General features: G+C 43.5%; 1 protein-coding gene across 1 annotated transcript in view; it reads left to right on the top strand.

Annotated features, from left to right (window-relative positions):
- LOC140206242 (LIM homeobox transcription factor 1-alpha-like) overlaps positions 1-19,703 on the top strand; it is a 335,794-nt gene that overhangs the window by 181,919 nt on the left and 134,172 nt on the right. The gene's annotated exons all lie outside the window — the stretch shown is intronic.

Below are 19,703 nucleotides of genomic sequence, written 5' to 3' on the forward strand. Positions count from 1 at the left end.
GTGACAGCGTGGGTTTCCTCTGGGTGCTCTGGTTTCCTCCTACAGTCTAAAGACATACCGGTCTGTTGTAAATTGTCACGTGATTAGGCTAGGGTGAAATTGGGGTTGCTGAACAGTGTAACTCGAAGGGCTGGAAGGACCTATTCTATACAGTATCTCAATCAATTAATCAATAAATAAATAAATAATTTCTTGATGTTCTTAACGAAATGAGGTGGGTAAGGATTGGAGACAGCGATCGTGAAGGTTTTACATTACTTCCTTACTTTAGGACTATCTGAGAGAGAGCAAAAACCTTTGCAGTTCCCGGGACCTTAGATTCTGTCATTTGATGCTCTCTGTGTGGAGTTTGCATGTTCTCCCCATGACATTCTTTGGGTTAACTAGCTAGGGTAAATTACCTCATTGTGTAGGTAAATGTCAGAAGAATCTCAGTGGAATTGCCACGCCTGTGAGTGCAGAAATTGTAGGGCAACAGAGAAGTAAGGAAAGGGGAGATGAGACTGATGGACATAGAGCCATGGAGTAACACAGCCCTATTTGTCCATGCCGACCAAGATATCCATGCAAGCTCATCCCATTTGCTCTCATTTGGACCATTTCTCTTCACTTTTCCCATCTATATACCGGTCTAAATGTCTTTTAAATATTAATTGTACCTCCATCAACTACTTCCTCATTCCATGTACACATCCCCCCTCTGTGATAGGCTGAATGTCCTTTTTCTGTGAAGTAATTTGAAATAAAATGATTAAAAAGTTGTTGTATTTGTTCCATACATAATTGAGCCACTCAGTTCATTCCTGATAGGTGGAGGTGATTGACTTCAGCTGGACTGGCAATCATACCAACACCCTCCCTGGACTGTGGAGGGGCAAAGCTTCCAATCCCTCCTACCAATGCCGCTGTATCCCTTCCTTTGCTCTCGGCCATGGATGTCAATGGAGGGCAGGGTAGGGTTCAGAGTGTGATGAGTAATCAAAGTCTGACAGGAAAAGGGGAAATAAATAGTATTTTAAAATTATCCAGATGATGCTGAAGCCATTTTGATTAGCTGCTGATGTCACAGAGACATGTACTAGAAAATTAAATTGCATGATTCAAATTACTAAATCTCATTTGCCTGGTGGTGGAGCAGCTCTGCATCCTGGCCAATGAGTTCCAGTCGCTTAGAGAAATGCTGGCCTCATACCTTGTGGCTGGTTACTGCCTTCCATTTCCAGCTGGCTGCATGTTGCCTGGCAGCCCCTTACACTAGAGGTGTCAGGGGTCAGTTGTAGTTGTTACAGGAGGTGGGGTCTACACACTGCTGCTAATCGGGAAGGCATGTCAACCTGGACTGACACCGAACAGCTGCTCAGATGCAGGGGGAGTTTGGTAGTGGGGAAATGAAGTTAACCCTCAGCACCCCAAAAGTGTGGTACCAACATTGCTCATCCTGGGTACCTCCCAGTCAGTGGGGCGAACCAATAGAGCCATGGTGAAAAATGTATCAGGGTAGGTAAAGCAAGACTACATCTGCTGCTGAGGGAGTGCAGAACCAAGGGGCAGTGGTTGAAACTGGAAGCTTTCAACGGAATAAAGATCAATGGCTGATTGGAAATCTACCCTCCCAGAGTCAACAAGATCAAAGTAACTGCAGATGCTAGGAATCTGAGACAAAAATAGAAAATAAAGTCAGATAACACAGACCAAGAAAAGTAGTCAACATATTGACTTCAGCTGGACTGGCAGTGATATCCTATTGACACATTTGACCTAGTCTCACCCTATCACAGATAGTCCCTGTGCTGTATCTATTTCTTCTGCCACCTTCTTTGTGACTTAAAACCAGTTTGTTTTCTCTTTCCCAGCCTGAAATATTAACTGTCCCTCCCTCCACTGATGCTGCCTGACCTGATGAGTGTTTCCTGCATGTTCTCCCACTGACTGGGCATCTTGAGGAAACATTGAAAATTCCAGACCCAAGTTTAGTAGATTTTTGTTGGAAAGGGGATATTATCAGGTGGGGTAGCATTGCTGGTTAGAGAGGAGATTAACGCAATAGAAAGGAAGGACATTAGCCGGGAGGATGTGGAATCGATATGGGTAGAGCTGCATAACACTAAGGGGCAGAAAACACTGGTGGGAGTTGTGTACAGGCCACCTAACAGTAGTAGTGAGGTTGGGGATGGTATTAAACAGGAAATTAGAAATGCGTGCAATAAAGGAACAACAGTTATAATGGGTGACTTCAATCCACATATAGATTGGGTGAACCAAATTGGTAAGGGTGCTGAGGAAGAGGATTTCTTGGAATGTATGCGGGATGGTTTTTTGAATCAACATGTCGAGGAACCAACTAGAGAGCAGGCTATTCTAGACTGGGTATTGAGCAATGAGGAAGGGATAATTAGCAATCTTGTCGTGAGAGGCCCCTTGGGTAAGAGTGACCATAATATGGTGGAATTCTTCATTAAGATGGAGAATGGCATAGTTAATTCAGAAACAAAGGTTCTGAACTTAAAGAAGGGTAACTTTGAAGGTACGAGACGTGAATTTGCTAAGATAGACTGGCAAATGACACTTAAAGGGTTGACGGTGGTTATGCAATGGCAAGCATTTAAAGATCGCATGGATGAACTACAACAATTGTTCATTCCAGTTTGGCAAAAGAATAAATCAGGGAAGGTAGTGCACCCGTGGCTGACAAGGGAAATTAGGGATAGTATCAATTCCAAAGATGAAGCATACAAATTAGCCAGAAAAAGTGGCTCACCTGAGGACTGGGAGAAATTCAGAGTCCAGCAGAGGAGGACAAAGGGCTTAATTAGGAAAGGGAAAAAATATTATGAGAGAAAACTGGCAGGGAACATAAAAACTGACTGTAAAAGCTTTTATAGATATGTGAAAAGAAAAAGATTGGTTAAGACAAATGTAGGTCCCCTACAGACAGAAACATGAATTGATTATGGGGAGCAAGGACATGGCAGACCAATTGAATAACTACTTTGGTTCTGTCTTCACTAAGGAGGACATAAATAATCTTCCAGAAATAGTAGGGGACAGAGGGTCCAGTGAGATGGAGGAACTGAGGGAAATACATGTTAGTAAGGAAGTGGTGTTAGGTAAATTGAAGGGATTAAAGGCAGATAAATCCCCAGGGCCAGATGGTTTGCATCCCAGAGTGTTTAAGGAAATAGCCCAAGAAATAGTGGATGCATTAGTGATAATTTTTCAAAACTCGTTAGATTCTGGACTAGTTCCTGAGGATTGGAGGGTGGCTAATGTAACCCCACTTTTTAAAAAAGGAGGGAGAGAGAAACCGGGGAATTATAGACCGGTTAGCCTAACATCAGTGGTGGGGAAAATGCTCGAGTCAGTTATCAAAGATGTGGTAACAGCACATTTGGAATGCGGTGAAATCATCGGACAAAGTCAGCATGGATTTGTGAAAGGAAAATCATGTCTGAGGAATCTCATAGAATTTTTTGAGGATGTAACTAGTAGAGTGGATAGGGGAGAACCAGTGGATGTGGTATATTTGGACTTTCAAAAGGCTTTTAACAAGGAGATTAGTGTGCAAACTTAAAGCACACGGTATTGGGGGTAAGGTATTGATGTGGATAGAGAATTGTTGGCAGACAGGAAGCAAAGAGTGGGAATAAACGAGACCTTTTCAGAATGGCAGGCAGTGACTAGTGGGGTGCCGCAAGGCTCAGTGCCGGGACCCCAGTTGTTTGCAATATATATTAATGACTTGGATGAGGGAATTAAATGCAGCATCTCCAAGTTTGCGGATGACACGAAGCTGGGCGGCAGTGTTTTCTGTGAGGAGGATGCTAAGAGGATGCAGGGTGACTTGGGTAGGTTAGGTGAGTGGGCAAATTCATGGCAGATGCAATTTAATGTAAATAAATGTGAGGTTATCCACTTTTGTGGCAAAAACAGGAAAACAGATTATTATCTGAATGGTGGCCGATTAGGAAAAGGGGAGGTGCAACGAGACCTGGGTGTCATTATACACCAGTCATTGAAAGTGGGCATGCAGGTACAGCAGGCGATGAAAAAGACAAATGGTATGCTGGCATTTATAGCAAGAGGATTCGAGTACAGGAGCAGGGAGGTACTACTGCAGTTGTACAAGGCCTTGGTGAGACCACACCTGGAGTATTGTGTGCAGTTTTGGTCCCCTAATCTGAGGAAAGACATCCTTGCCATAGAGGGAGTACAAAGAAGGTTCACCAGATTGATTCCTGGGATGGCAGGACTTTCATATGAGGAAAGACTGGATCGACTAGGGTCATACTCTCTGGAATTTAGAAGATTGAGGGGGGATCTTATTGAAATGTATAAAATCCTAAGGGGATTGGACAGGCTAGATGCAGGAAGATTGTTCCCGATGTTGGGGAAGTCCAGAACGAGGGGTCACAGTTTGAGGATAAAGGGGAAGCCTTTTAGGACTGAGATGAGGAAAAACTTCTTCACACAGAGAGTGGTGAATCTGTGGAATTCTCTGCCACAGGAAACAGTTGAGGCCAGTTCATTGGCTATATTTAAGAGGGGGTTAGATATAGCCCTTGTGGCTAAAGGGATCAGGGGATATGGAGGGAAGGCTGGTACAGGGTCCTGAGTTGGATGATCAGCCATGATCATACTGAATGGCGGTGCAGGCTCGAAGGGCCGAATGGCCTACTTCTGCACCTATTTTCTATTTTTCTATGTTTCTATCAGAAAAGTGATACCAGAGGTGAATGGAGATGAGGTACATGTACGCCATGATCCAGTAGAGAGACAATAATACTGGAAGGATTGAATGTCGGGCAGTATAGTTGAGTAACTGCCCACCCATCCCATTCCCACTCTCATGCCATTGGTCATGTGATCCATCCACTCTTGTCTCATCCCTGAAACTGGTTCACAACTGGGTAATCCTTGACATCCTCTCTTGATGATATTTTTAGCTTTCAGTAACAAACATAATGTTAAAGGAAATGGAAGGAAGACCTCACAATCTTTAAAAATGTGTTCTACCTCTTGAGATTCTGAACATAAATCACTAATCCTTCAAGTCTTCAGGGCAAGTAGGTTGTTGCTGAGTACACACAGTCCAAACAAAGAAAGCTAAACTGATTATGTTCAGTTTTTGCAGAGTTTGTTCTTGTTGAATTTCAGTCTTTATGATCATTGGAAAGCAAAATAAAAACTGCAGATGCTGGAACTCTGAGGTAAAAACAGTGTACCCGGTAGGGCTCTGAAAACCTGTCTCAACTATCTTCAATCTCTCACTGCTGCGGTCAGAGTTCCCTTCTGCTTCAAAAGGGCAACAATGCCTAAGGAGACCAGGGTGAGCTGCCTTAACACCTATCACCAGTGTCACTCACATCTACTGCTTTGGGAGGTAATCAACTCCTGCCTAATGAATGCCCTGGATCCCCTGCAATTTGTCTATTGCCTCAACAGATCTACAGTGGATGCATTCTCACTGGCTGTCCACTCAGCCTTGGATCACCTGGACAATAGTAATTCTTATGACAAGCTGCTGTTGATTGATTACAGCTCAGTGTTCAACATAATCATATCTTCAGTTCTAATCAACAAGCTCCAAAACCTGGGCCTCTGTATGTCCCTCTGCAATTGGATCCTTGACTTTCTCACAGAGAAACCACAGACTGTGTAGATCGGAAATAATATCTCCAACTCCAACATTGTCAGTGAGGAGGAGATGTTTTTCTGATCTGCACGCTCTTCTCCCTCTACACCCATGACTGTGTGGCTAGGCACAGCTCAACTGTCAGCATTGTACTGCTCCCGCAAAACGAACACATTTCATGACATATGTCAGTGATATTCTGATTCTGAGTCTGAGAATGTTGTGGATTTTCAGCAAGCTAGGCAGCAAGTGTGGAGAGGCAAACCGAGTCAAGGTATCAGTTGATGACCCTTCATCCCTTCAGCTGCACCCAAAATAATTCTTGGTTCTTGCTCTGTATATGATGTCACTGATGTCATGGGGATCATGGACCATACAGCCCAGAAACATGACCTTTAACCCACTGAGCCTGTGCCAACTGTCAAACACTAATGCTGCATTAATCCCATTCTCCCCACATTCCCACCAACACCTTCCCAACTCCACCACTCACCTACATATGGGGGAATTGGAATTGATTTATTATTGTCACGTTATCAAGATGAGAATTATTATCACTGGAATATTTTGTGAAATTTGTTGTTTTGCATCAGCAGTTCAGTACAAAATTACTATAACTTACAAAAATGAGTAGTGTAGAAGAGGATTAATGAGGTATGTGTATAGTTCAGAAATCTGATGGCAGAGGGGGAGAAGCTGTTTCTAAAATATCTTCCTCCCGGACAGCGGTAACAAGAAGAGGGTTTGTCCCAGATCCCCTAGTGACTGATGCCAGCTTATTGAGACACTCCCTCTTAAATTGACCTGCTCATCCGCTCATCTTTAAAATCTGGTGCAATCACAGGAATCTCATTAACATAGAACGTAGAACATAGAATAGTACAGCACAGTACAGGCCCTTCGGCCCACAATGTTGTGCCGACCCTTAAATCCTGCCTCCCATATAACCCCCCCCCACCTTAAATTCCTCCATATACCTGTCTAGTAGTCTCCTAAATTTCACTAGTGTATCTGCCTCCACCACTGACTCAGGCAGTGCATTCCACGTACCAACCACTCTCTGAGTAAAAAACCTTCGTCTGATAGTCCCTTTGAACTTCCCACCCCTTACCTTAAAGCTGTGTCCTCTTGTACTGAGCAGTGGTGCCCTGGGGAAGAGGTGCTGGCGGTCCACTCTATCTACTCCTCTTAATATCTTGTATACCTCTATCATGTCTCTTCTCATCCTCCTTCTCTCCAAAGAGTAAAGCCCTAGCTCCCTTAATCTCTGATCTCTCTAAACCAGACAGCATCCTGGTAAATCTCCTCTGTATCCCCAGATCCCTCTGCTCCTCCACACTACCAAGTATCCTGCCATTTACTTTGTACCCTGCCTTGGAGTATGTCCTTCCAAAGTGTACCACCTCACACTTCTTCGGGTTGAACTCCATCTGCCACTTCTCAGCCCATTTCTGCATCCTGTCAATGTCTCTCTGCAATCTTCGGCAATCCTCTACACCAGCGGTCTCCAACTACCGGGCCGCAGAGCATGCGATATGAGTCAGCTGCACCTTTCCTCATTCCCTATCACGGCCACTGATCAGCCATTACGCATACGAGGTCGTAACCCGCGGGTCATCCGTGTCAGGGTGGGAAGGAGGTCAACTGCTCGAGCTTGCAAATGACGACGGGCTGAAAAGTATGTTTGACATAACATCTCTGTCGGCATTTTGGGTCAAAGTCAAGGCTGAATATCCTGAGATAGCCACGGAAGCACTGAAAACGTTGCTTTCATTTCCAACATTTTTCTGCGAAGCGGAGTTTTCTGCAATGAATGCAACGAAAACTAAACTGCGGAATAGATTGGACATAAGGAACCCCCTTCGAGTATCGCTGTCTCCCATCACCCCTCGATAGGACCGTGTTATTGCAGGGAAACAAGCCCAGGGCTCCCACTGATTTCAGCGATTTTGGTGTGTTGCAATGATTTTATATATTTATACGGGGAAAATATGTGCTGCGTGTTTAATATCCGAATGTTACTTAAAATGTTATGATGCTATTGACTTATAAGTGACTGTATAACAATTACAGCACGGAAACAGGCCATCTCGGCCCTTCTAGTCCGTGCCGAACGCTCACCTAGTCCCGCCGACCTGCACACAGCCCATAACCTTCCATTCCTTTCCTGTCCATATACCTATCCAATTTTTCTTTAAATGATAATATCGAACCTGCTTCTGCCACTTCTACTGGAAATTCGTTCAACACCTACTTCAAGCTCCCCGATAATTGACTTATCACTATATTCATGCGAGGAAAATATGCGCTGTGTGTTTAATATTAAATTCATTAGATAAACCCTTTTAGAAACAAAATTGAGTGTATTACCCACTTATCGCCTATATTCCAGTAGTGATTAACACCCCCCCCCCCACGAACAGAATCGCCAAAAAGGATTTGCTGGGGGGGTGGGGGAGGGAGGTCACGATGCGCATGCGCTTGGGTGCCTGCGCAAGGCTTCATGGCCATTGTAGTCTTTCCTGGTAAACAACGCATTTGACTGCTACTCTTGTCCGTTGGCAACCCTTCCCCCACCTACCCCCCCCCCCCACCCGTCGGCCGGTCCGCAACAATATTGTCAACATTAAACCGGTCCGCAATGCAAAAAAGGTTGGGGACCTCTGCTCTACACGATCTACAACACCACCAACCTTTGTGTTGACTGCAAACTTGCCAACTCACCCTTCTACCCTCACATCCAGGTCGTTAATAAAAATCATGAAAAGTAGAGGTCCCAAAACAGATCCTTGTGTACTGTATCTCTGAATAAATATCCTCATCAAGACACCACAAGTCACAACCCTCCAATCCGAATATACTCCCTCCGCCACGCCTTTGCTTTCTGCAGGTAAGTCAATTCTGAATCCACCCAGCCAAGCTTCCCTGGATCCCATGCCTTCTGACTTTCTGAATAAGCCTACCGTGTGGAACCTTGTCACATGCCTTACTAAAATCCATATAGATCACATCCACTGCACTACCCTCATTTATATGCCTGGTCACCTCCTCAAAGAACTCTATCAGGCTTGTTAGACATGATCTGCCCTTCACAAAGCCATGCTGACGTTCTCACTCCAGCGTGTAGATACTGAGATATCATTCCTTACATTGCTATTCTTGCATGTTTGGTTTCTGAGTCCCACGTTACATCAACTGTAGATCCCACATATTAAAACATCTGTTTGTCTTAGTCTTCTCATCAAAGTGAATAACCTGAGATCTTCCCATATTGTTTCTCCATCTGCCAGCCTCTTTCTGCCCAACCCAACCAGATTCCTAGCACCCTTCTCCCAGCTTCCAATCCCACCTATCTTTATATCATTGAAAAGCTTGGCACTGTTACCCTCTGCCTTCTCATCCAGTCCTCCATCTTGATGAGGATATTTATTCAGAGATACAGTACTGAACAGGCTCTTCCAGCGCAATGAGCCTTACTGTCCAGCAACTGACTTATTTAACCCTGACATAATCACAGGATAATTTACGATGACCAATTAACCTACTTTGGGCTGTGGAGGAAATCAGAGCACCTGAAGGAAACCAATGCAATTCATAGGGAGAACATTCAAACTCCTTACAAACGGTGCCAGAATTGAACTCCGAACTCTGGAACGCCCCGAGTTGTAATAGCATTGTGCTAACGACTGCGCTACTGTGGTGTCCACAGTATGTGAGAGGGTGGCAGTGAACTGGCAAGTGGAAGTGGTCTGTTTACTTTCACTAATTGCTTCCCATCTTTTAACCAATTCTTTCTCCAATCCTGCATCTTGGCAGGAATTGTTGACATCTTGTGTTGAAATCCTGCATTGGTGTAGCGTTTTGACCTGCACCATCGACAATTCCTTTCCTCCCACAGACACTGCTTTACCTCGAGTTCCTTCAGTGGATTACTTGTTGCTCCAGATTCCAACATCTTCAGTCTCTTGTGTCTTCCAATGCTTGCAACATAAAATTTAATTGCTCCACAATTCTCTTAGCTTTTGTGCTGAAAGCTTTTGGTCTTTCAGTCCTCCTTTAATACAGCAGTCCCCAACCACCGGGCCGCGAGGAAGCGATATGAGTCAGCTGCACCTTTCCTCATTCCCTGTCACGGCCACTGATCAGCCATTACGCATGCGAGGTCGTAACCCGCAGATCATCCGTGTCAGGGTGGGAAGGAGATCAACTGCTCGAGCTTGCAAATGACGACAGGCTGAAAAGTATGTTTGACATAACATCTCTGTCGGCATTTTGGATCAAAGTCAAGGCTGAATATCCTGAGATAGCCATGGAAGCACTGAAAACGTTGCTTTCGTTTCCAACATTTTTCTGCGAAGCGGAGTTTTCTGCAATGAATGCAACGAAAACTAAACTGTGGAATAGACTGGGCATAAGGAACCCCCTTCGAGTATTGCTGTCTCCCATCACCCCTTGTTAGGACCGTGTTGTTGCAGGGAAACAAGCCCAGGGTTCCCACTGATTCGGCGATATTGGTGTGTTGCAATGATTTTATATATTTATATGGGGAAAATATGTGCTGTGTGTTTAATATCCGAATGTTACTTAAAATGTTATGATGCTATTGACCTATAATTGACCGTATAACAATTATAGCACGGAAACAGGCCATCTCGGCCCTTCTGGTCCGTGCCAAATGCTGCTCTCACCTAGTCCCGCCGACCTGCACACAGCCCATAACCTTCCATTCCTTTCCTGTCCATATACCTAACCAATTTTTCTTTAAATGATAATATCGAACCTGCTTCTGCCACTTTTACTGGAAGTTCGTTCAACACCTACTTCAAGCTCCCCGATAATTGACTTATCGCTATATTCACGCGAGGAAAATATGCGCTGTGTGTTTAATATTAAATTCGTTAGATAAACCCTTTTAGAAACAAAATTGAGTGTATTACCCACTTATCGCCTATATTCCAGTAGTGATTAACACCCCCCCCCACGAACAGAATCGCCAAAAAGGATTTGCTGGGGGGGGGGACGGGCAGGTCACGATGCGTATGCGCACGGGTGCCCGCGCAAGGCTTCATGGCCATTGTAATCTTTCCTGGTAAACAACGCATTTGACTGCTACTCTTGTCCGTTGGCAACCCTCCCCCCCCCACCGGTCGGCCGGTCTGCAAGTATATTGTCAATATTAAACCGGTCTGCAATGCAAAAAAGGTTGGGGACCCCTGCTTTAAGACACTTTTTTAAGTTTACCTCTCTGCAAGCAAGCTTCTGATCTGCTTTAAAAATCAGTTCCTTCCTGCTGGCTGATAACGAATATATATGATGTCTACTCTGCTGGTATTGAGTGTCTGTGCCAAGCTCGTGTTGGCGGATGCTTAAAAAGTACTACTGATGTTGTGACTGTAACTGAATGTGTACTTGTATTTTTGGCCATATCGAAACATCACTGACTTGGCTTGATTAAGTGAACACGTTCCTTTGCTTACCTTTACTGAACAAGGACATTTTGTTTGTCGTTGCCAGGTACTGGTTATGCACAGGCTGTCACTGCCTGTTCCAATTGCTTTTTGTAATAAACTATGCAAAGTGTGCACAGGTGTAAACTGCAGCAAAATATAAATATTCACTTTAGTTGGGGTTCATAAATTGCCCATAGTTCCTGCAGCATTGATGGCAATCGATTATACACTGTCCCCTATCTAATGTAAGCCGTTACTGGATTTAAATGTTGACTGTCCAGTTGAAGCATCTTGACCCTACACATCTGCTGTTTATTTTCCTCCGCGGTGCCTCCACTGCGTTCCAGCAGCAGTTTGCATTATGCTGCAGATTCCAGCATCTGTAGTCCAGTGTGTCTCCATGTTGTTGGATTTATGCAGCCCCTGAGCTTCTCGTTCTGAGGCTACGTCCACACTACATTGGATAATTTTGAAAATGAAGCTTTTTCTCTTTGTTTTGACCCTCCGTCCGCACTGAACCGGTGTTTTTAGCCCCCGAAAACAGAGATTTTCAGAAACGGTCTCCAGACTGAATAAATCTGAAAACGCCTAATATCCGTTGCAGTGTGTATGGGGTAACCAGAGCTTTTTAAAACTGCTGTCATGACGTGCCGGAATAAATGGCGGCAGTGCGGCATTTCATTGTTTTCTTCTTATTATTACTACTTTATTGTTTAGACGGTACAATCATCACAACGATATTTGATTCTGCGCATTGCAGAACCTAACAATTTCAGAGCAGACGGCAACGAGACTGAAGCCAAAAGAGTTAGAAATGTACTCACCAAATACTTAGACCCATAGCTTACTGAATAAATAAGTATACTCACTTTGCCCTGTTTTCTGTCCTTGTATGATGATAAGGACGGAAAATACCCTCCCCAACCTCCGGTTTAAATTCCATGCGGAAAATTTTGGAGGATCAAGAACCAAGAAGGTTTACCTATTTTTGCAAGTACTTCTCTGACAATAGATGTGTAACAGCTTAATGTAACATTGTATGGAAATACAAGATAACACTGATGCAGTCATGCTTTATACATTTAACAAGGTATTTATTAATGCAACAGAGTTAGTCAGTTTTTCAATGTTCGTCGTCAGCCGGGTCATATTGTCTGTGAATTCCCTGTTGGTTGCCTCCATATGCTCCAGTATTTGTTTTTTTTTAGTTTTAAGTCCTCCTGCGCGAAAGCCAAGAGCAATAAGTTTTTCTACTCTGTAACTGGACAAACGCGCACCAAGTATACCGTTTCCTCTTCGCTTGTTTTCTGTGTGTCCTGCACATGCCCAGTAGGAGGAGATTCGCCCAAATATCCGTCTAATGTGGACAGAGATATTTTGAAAAACGCTTAGTGTGGACGCCTGTCGTTTTTACTCGAAATCGGCGTTTTCAAAATTATCGGGTGTAGTGTGGACGTAGCCTCACTTAGTTATTGCCTGCAGTGTTAACAGTTTAAGGCTACGTCCACACTACGCCAGATAATTTTGAAAACGAAGCCTTTTCTCTTCATTTTGACCTTCTGTCCGCACTGAAACGGCTTTTTCAGCCCCCGAAAATGGAGATTTCAGAAACAGTCTCCAGAGTGAATAAATCTGAAAATGCCTAATATCCATTGCAGTGTGTACGGGGTAACGGGAGCTTTTTAAAACCACTGTCATGACGTGCCGGAACATATGGCGACAGCGTGACATTTCATTATTTTCTTATTATTATTACTACTTTATTGTCGCCAAAAAGAGCATAGAATCATCACAGCGATATTTGTTTCTGTGCTTCGCAGAACCTAACAATTTCAGAACAGACAGCAACGAGACTGAAGTCAGAAGAGTTAGAAATGTACTCACCAAATACTTTGACCCATAGCTTACTGAATATATAAGTATACTCACTTTGCCCTGTTTTCTGTCCTTGCTTGTATGAAGGTGCTTTACCTATTTATGCAAGTACTTCTCTGACAATAGATGTGTAACAGCCTAATGTAACATTGTATGGAAATACAAGATAACACTGATGCAGACATGTTTTATACATTTAACAAGGTGCTTTATTAATGCAACAGTTTTTCAATGTTCGTCGTCAGCTGGGTCATACTGTCTGTGAACTCCCTGTCGGTTGCCTCCATACGCTCCAGTATTTGTTTTTTTTAGTTTTAAGTCCTCCTGCGCGAGAGCCAAGAGCAATTCCTTTTAAGTTTTTCTACTCTGTAACTGGACAAACGCGCACCAGGTATATCGTTTCCTCTTCGCTTGTTTTCTGTGTGTCCTGCGCATGCCCAGTAGGAGGAGATTCGCCCAAATATCCATCTAATGTGGACAGAGATATTTTGAAAAATGCTTAGTGTGGATGCCTATCGTTTTTACTTGAAACTGGCGTTTTCAAAATTATCCGGCGAAGTGTAAGACGTAGCCACAGATTGTATGTAGTTCTGGCAGTTTTGACCATAACTAAATATTCATATTCCCACTATGTTAGATGTTTTTTCTCAGTGTCCAGCAATTGATAGATCATTTGTTGGTGATATAGTCTGAGGTTTAAAAAGAGTTCAGGCACCTTTTGATGGGCAGCAACAGCATGGGGCCAATAAAAAGAAAGGATGTGTAAATGGAGCAGCCACTGTTGGAGTGGCTCATCAGGTTTAGCTGAGAATAGGTGGAAATTCTTAGTAAGTAAGAAAGATTCTAGTAAGTTTTTTTTTGTTAGTACCTGGCTAGTGCGCTGAGACTATATCTGGTGGTAGTGGTACGCATGTTCCTTGTATGAGATGTGCATTGAGCTGCAGCTCCTTAGAGACTTGGAGCTGCAGCTCGATGATTTTTGGCTCATGGGAGAATGAGGAGGTAATAGGTAGGAGCTACAGGCAGATAGTCACCCCAAAGATGCAGGAGGCAGGTACCAGGGTGACTGTCAAAAGAGGGAATGGAAATGGGCAGCTAGAGCAGAGAAGCCCTGTGCCATTCCCCTCAATAATAATGATACCTCTTTGGATACTGTTGGTGGGGACAACTTAACGGGGGAAGCCACAGCGACCAAGTGTCTGACATTGAGTTTGGCTTTGTGGTATAGAAGGGAAGGGGGAGAGAGGAGTGCAGTAGTGATAGGAGATTCCATAATTAGAGGCGCGAAAAGCAGATTCTGTGAACGTGAAAGAGACACCCATATGATTAGATTATGAAGACATGCAGTCCTCTTTTATTGTCATTTAGTAATGCATGCATTAAGAAATGATACAATATTTCCTCTGGTGTGATATCGCAAAACACAGGACAGACCAAGACTGAAAAAACTAACAAAACCACGTAATTATAACATATAGTTACAACAGTGCAACAATACCATAACTTGATGAAGAACAGTCCATGAGCACAGTAAAAAGTTCAAAGTTTCTCAAATGTCCCACATCTCACGCAGACGGGAGAAGGAAGAAAAACTCTCCCTGCCATGCGCGACCATAGTCCGACTCAGAGTCGTCCGAAAACTTTGAGCCTCCGATTAGCTCCCGATACCGAGTACCGAGCACCATCTCTATCCGAACGATTCGACCTCAATCTTGGTCGCCAGCAGCAGGCAAAGCCGGGGATTTTGAGGTCTTCCCTCTGGAAGATTCTAGATCGCGCAGTAACAACAGCAGCGAACTGGCATTTCAGAAATTTCTCCAGATGTTCCTCTGTGCTTTCACATCCATCTGCATCAAATCAGAATTGTCCACGGCCCCTATTTAACGGCTACGATATCATTTTCACCGGAGGGCTGCGCACGCGTGGCGCGCTGCTCTCTCTCCTCCCGCCGTCCAATATGTTGCTTCCCTGGTGCTGGGGTCAACCATGTTTCAGATCAGGTCCACGGCATTCTAAAGGTGGAGGGTGAATAGCTGGAAATCATGTTACATTTTGGTACCAACAACATAGGTAGGAAAAAGGAGGAAGTCCTGAAGAGAGAAGCAGGTATATAACTAGATGCAGTGTGTAGTGAGGCTGTGAGGAAGGAGGGCAAAATTGCAGTCAGTGGGATGAGATAAATTGTAACAGGAGGTGAAATTCAAAGAGGGTGAAGTATTTAGGACTGAAGGTGTTATATTTGAATGCATACAGTATATGGAATAAGGTAGATGATCTTGTAACACAGTTAGGGATTAGCAGGTATGACGTTGAGAGCATCACTGATCCATAGCGGAAAGGAAATCATAGTTGGGAGCTTAACATCCAAGGATACACATTGTATCAAAAGGGCGGGCAGGTAGCTGAGGGCGTTCGTGGCTCTGTTGGCAAATCCTTAGGAAGAGGTGATATAAAATTGGAAAATGTAGAATCCTTGTGAGTGGGGTTAAGAAACTGCAATGGTAAAAAGACCCTGATGGAGCCAGGATATGGGATACAAATTACAATGGGAGGTAGAAAAGGCATGTCAAAAGGGCAATATTACTATAATCATGGAGGATTTCAATATGCAGGTAGACTGGGAAAATCAGGTTGGTGCTGGATCACAAGAGAAGGAATTTGTAGAATGGCTACAAGATGGCTTTTTAGAGCAGCTTGTAGTTGAGCCCAGTAATGGAAAGGCAGTTCTGGATTAGGTGTTGTGCAATGAAGCTGATTTGATTTGGAAGCTTAAGGTAAAGAGACCCTAAGGAGACAGTGATCATAATATGATAGAATTCACCCTGAGGTTAGAAAAGGAGAAGATAAGGTTAAATGTATTAATATTACAGTGGTGGAATAAAGGGAATTACAGAGGCATGAGAGAGAAGCTGGCTAAAGCTGATTGGAAAAGGGCACAAGCAAGGATGGCAGCAGAACAGCAATGGCTGGTATTTCTGGGGGAAATTCGGAAGGCACAGGAATGATACATCCTAAAGATGAAGTATTCTTAAGGGAGGATGAGGTGACAGTGGCTGTCAAGGGAAATGAAAGACAGCATAAAAACAAAAGAGGGGAAATATAATACATCAAAAATTTGTGGGAAGGTAGAGGATTGGGAAGCTTTTAAAAAACAACAGGTGGCAACTAAAAAAGACATAATGAGAGAAAAGATGAAATATAAAGGTAAGCTAGCCAATAATATAAAAGTGGAGACAAAGTTTTTTTCAGGTATATAGGGAGTAAAGAGAGATGAAAGTGAATATCAGACCGCTGGAAAATTATGCTGGAATGGAAGTAATTGGAGGCGAAGAAATCCGGCAGATCAGAATAAGTATTTTGTTTTAGTCTTCACTGTGGAAGATAATAGCGGAATGCTGGAGATGCAAGAGTGACAAGGAACAGAAGAGAATGTAGTGCTATTATTGAGAAGGTGCTTAGGAAACTGGAAAGTCTGAAGGTAGATAAGTCACCTGCACCAGATGGACTACATCCATTCTGGATTCTGGAGGCATTGGTAATGATCTTTCAAGAATCACTGGATTCTGGAATGGTTCCTGAGGACTGGAAAATTCCAAATATCTCTCCACTGTTTAAGAAGGGGGGGGGGGGGAATCAGAAGAAAATAAATCGTAGGCCAGGTAGGTTGACTTTAATGATTGGAAAGGTGGTGGAGTCTATTATGAAAGATGAAGTTTCGGTTACTTGGAGGCACATGATAAAATAGGCCAAAGTAAGCATGGTTTTCTGAGGAGGAAATCATGCCTGATAAATCTGTTGGAATTCTTTGGGGAAATAACAGACAGGGTAGACAAAGAAGAATCAGTGGATGTTGTTTATTTGGATTTTCAGAAGGCCTTTGACAAGGTGTTGCACATGAGGTTGCTTAACAAAATAAGAGCTCATGGTATTAAGGAAAGGTACTAGAATGGATGGAGAATTGGCTGACCGAGAGGCAGCAGGAGGCAAAGGGACCCCTTCTTTTTACGTTGTATGTCAATGATTTGGATGAAGGGATTGATGGCTTTGTAGCTAAGTTTGCAGATGATACGAAGATAGGTGGTAGGGCAGGTAGTGTTGAGGAAGCAGAGTGTCAGCAGAAGGACAGATAGATTGGAGGAATGGACAAAGAAGTAGAAGATGGAATATAGTGAAGGGAAGTGTATGGTTATGCACTTTGGCAGAAGTAATAAAGGTGAGGACTATTTTCTAAATGAGGAGAAAATTCAAAAATCAGAGGTGCAGAGGGATCTGGTAGTCCTCATGCAGTATTCCCTAAAGGGTAGCTTGCAGTTGAGTCAGTGGTAAGGAGGCAAATGCAATGCTAGCATTCATTTTGAGAGGACTAGAATGTAAAAGCGAGGATGTAATGCTGAGGCGTTATAAGATATTATTCAGACCAGACTTAGCGTATTTGGTCTCTTATCTGAGAAAGGATATGCTAGCATTGGAGAGAGTCCAGAGGAGGTTCTGAAGAATAGTTCCAGAAATGAAAGGGTTAACATATGAAGTGCGTTTGATGGCTCTGGGCCTGTACTCATGGGGTTTAGAAGAATGAGGGGGAATCTCATTGAAGCCTATCAAATATTGAAAGGTCTATGTAGAGTCAATGTGGAGAGGATATTTCCTGTGGTGGGGGAGTCTAGGACCAGAGAGCATAGCGTCAGAATTGAGGAACAAAGATAGAAAATTTCTTTAGCCAGATGATGGTGAATCTGTAGGATTCATTGCCACAGACGGCTGTGCAGGTCAAGTCATTGGGTATATTTAAGGTGAAGATTAAAAGGTTCTTGATTAATCAGAGTGTCAAAGGTTACAGGTGAGAAGGCAGGAGAATGGGGTTGAGGGGGATAATAAATCAGTCTTGATGGAATGGTGGAGCAGACTCGATGGGCTGAATGACCTAATTCTGCCATCTAGTATTAAATACACTTTCTCTCTCTAGTGCTGGTTGCCAGTGAACATACACAGTCTCCCTGGTATTAGCTGTTCTGGATACGCACAGTCTCCATAATTTGGCTCTTACTGTTTGTACATAGTTCACGAGGTTGCACCTGTTACAGAGTATACTCAGCCCTATGGTTTTGGCTGTCACTGAATGTACATTGACCCTGCCGTGTTGGCAGTTAATGAAAGTGCCTTGTTTTCTTATGTTTGCTTTGTACACAGTTTGTACACAATTTGTTTGTTGTTGGCTTCTACTGAATACACTGAGTCCCTTTAATACTGGCAGGCAATGACTGTAGGTGACAGTTGCTGTGTTAGATGCTCTCAAGTGTATTGTGCTTTGGTGCTGCTTGTTACTGCATTTGGAAACTTCTCTATATATTTGGCTCTTAGATAGCATGAATGGTCCCATTAGTGTTGGCTGTTACAGAAGATACACTCTTCCAGGAGTTATCGAATCATACCATACAGGAACAGGCCATTTAACTCGCAGATGTATGGCAACCGTCAAGGGTCTGTTTTTTAACAGGCAACTCTCTGGTTGTGACAGATGGATAAGAGTGGGACCAGATGAGTACAGCCTCACTTGACTGCACTATGATGGAGAGGTGCTGGAGCCTGCAGAAAAAACTTGAATGGATGCGCTAGGGGAACAGAAGAACACAGCAAACACAAGGAGCTAAACAGATGACGGTGAATTCATGGGCTTTCTTTTACCGATGATGGAGATGAGGATTTAAGAAACAGGGAAGAAGAGGGTTTCAGTAAAATTGTAGGAATTTGGAAGAGCTTGGAGTAGTAAAAGACAATGGCAGCTGAGAGCAGAGAGCTCTAAACTTTATGCACTCAGACAGGTATGTGTCTCTGAGGCTGAGGCTCTGCATCAGTTGGTGAACCCAGGGAATAAAATGGCCAATTAAGGAGAAGGTGAAGATTTCAATAGATGCAATTGGCACCTGCAAGAAAGATGTGAACAGCACCAACAGCTGGACTTCTCAGAGGTAGATATAAGTCTGTTGGGAGCAAGGTTCTTCCAGGAGTGGAGAGAAAAGGAAGTGTATGTGAGCAGAGTACAGTATAGCACTAGCAAATGGTTTGGGTGGTTTATCCTGTGCTCTGGGTGATGGGAGGGAACAGGTTGTGTGCAATGGTACAGTATATTCATATAGGCTTCTAGGTGGGTATGGAGGGATGAATTCAGAAGAAAGAGTGGGATTGCAAATTAAGATAATATCTCAGAGGATGGGAATTTATTGGATATAGAGGCAAGGGAGGAATACGATGACAGCAGGGGCATAATATAGTGGTAGTTGCTCAAATTGAAAAATGCTCTGGACCAGTGAATCAGAGATATTAGTTCAAATCCCACCAGGGAAATTTATAATAATTAAATGGCATACTTGCTTTTATTAGTTGAAACATTGAGTTCAAGAGTCAGGAAGGTTCTTTATAAAACTTGGTTATAAGTTTCAGCTTTATAAAACTTTGACTAGGGCTCATCAAGGGTACTGCATTCAGTTCTGGTCACCCCATTATAGGAAAGTCATGGAGGCTTTGGAGAGGGTGCAGAAGAGGTCTACCAGGATACTGACTGGTTTGGAGTCCATGGGCTCTTTGAATCCTCTTTGGCTGCAGGGGAGGTGCTGGAGGACTGGAGAATGGCAAATATAGTTCCCTTGTTTAAAAAAGGTAATAGGGAAAATCCTGAGAACTATAGACCGGCGAGTCTTATGTCGGTGGTCTGCAGACTATTGGAAAGGATTGTTAAGAATAGGATCTAC

The sequence above is a fragment of the Mobula birostris genome, chromosome 12 (assembly GCF_030028105.1).
Source record: "Mobula birostris isolate sMobBir1 chromosome 12, sMobBir1.hap1, whole genome shotgun sequence".
Taxonomy (NCBI): domain Eukaryota; kingdom Metazoa; phylum Chordata; class Chondrichthyes; order Myliobatiformes; family Myliobatidae; genus Mobula; species Mobula birostris.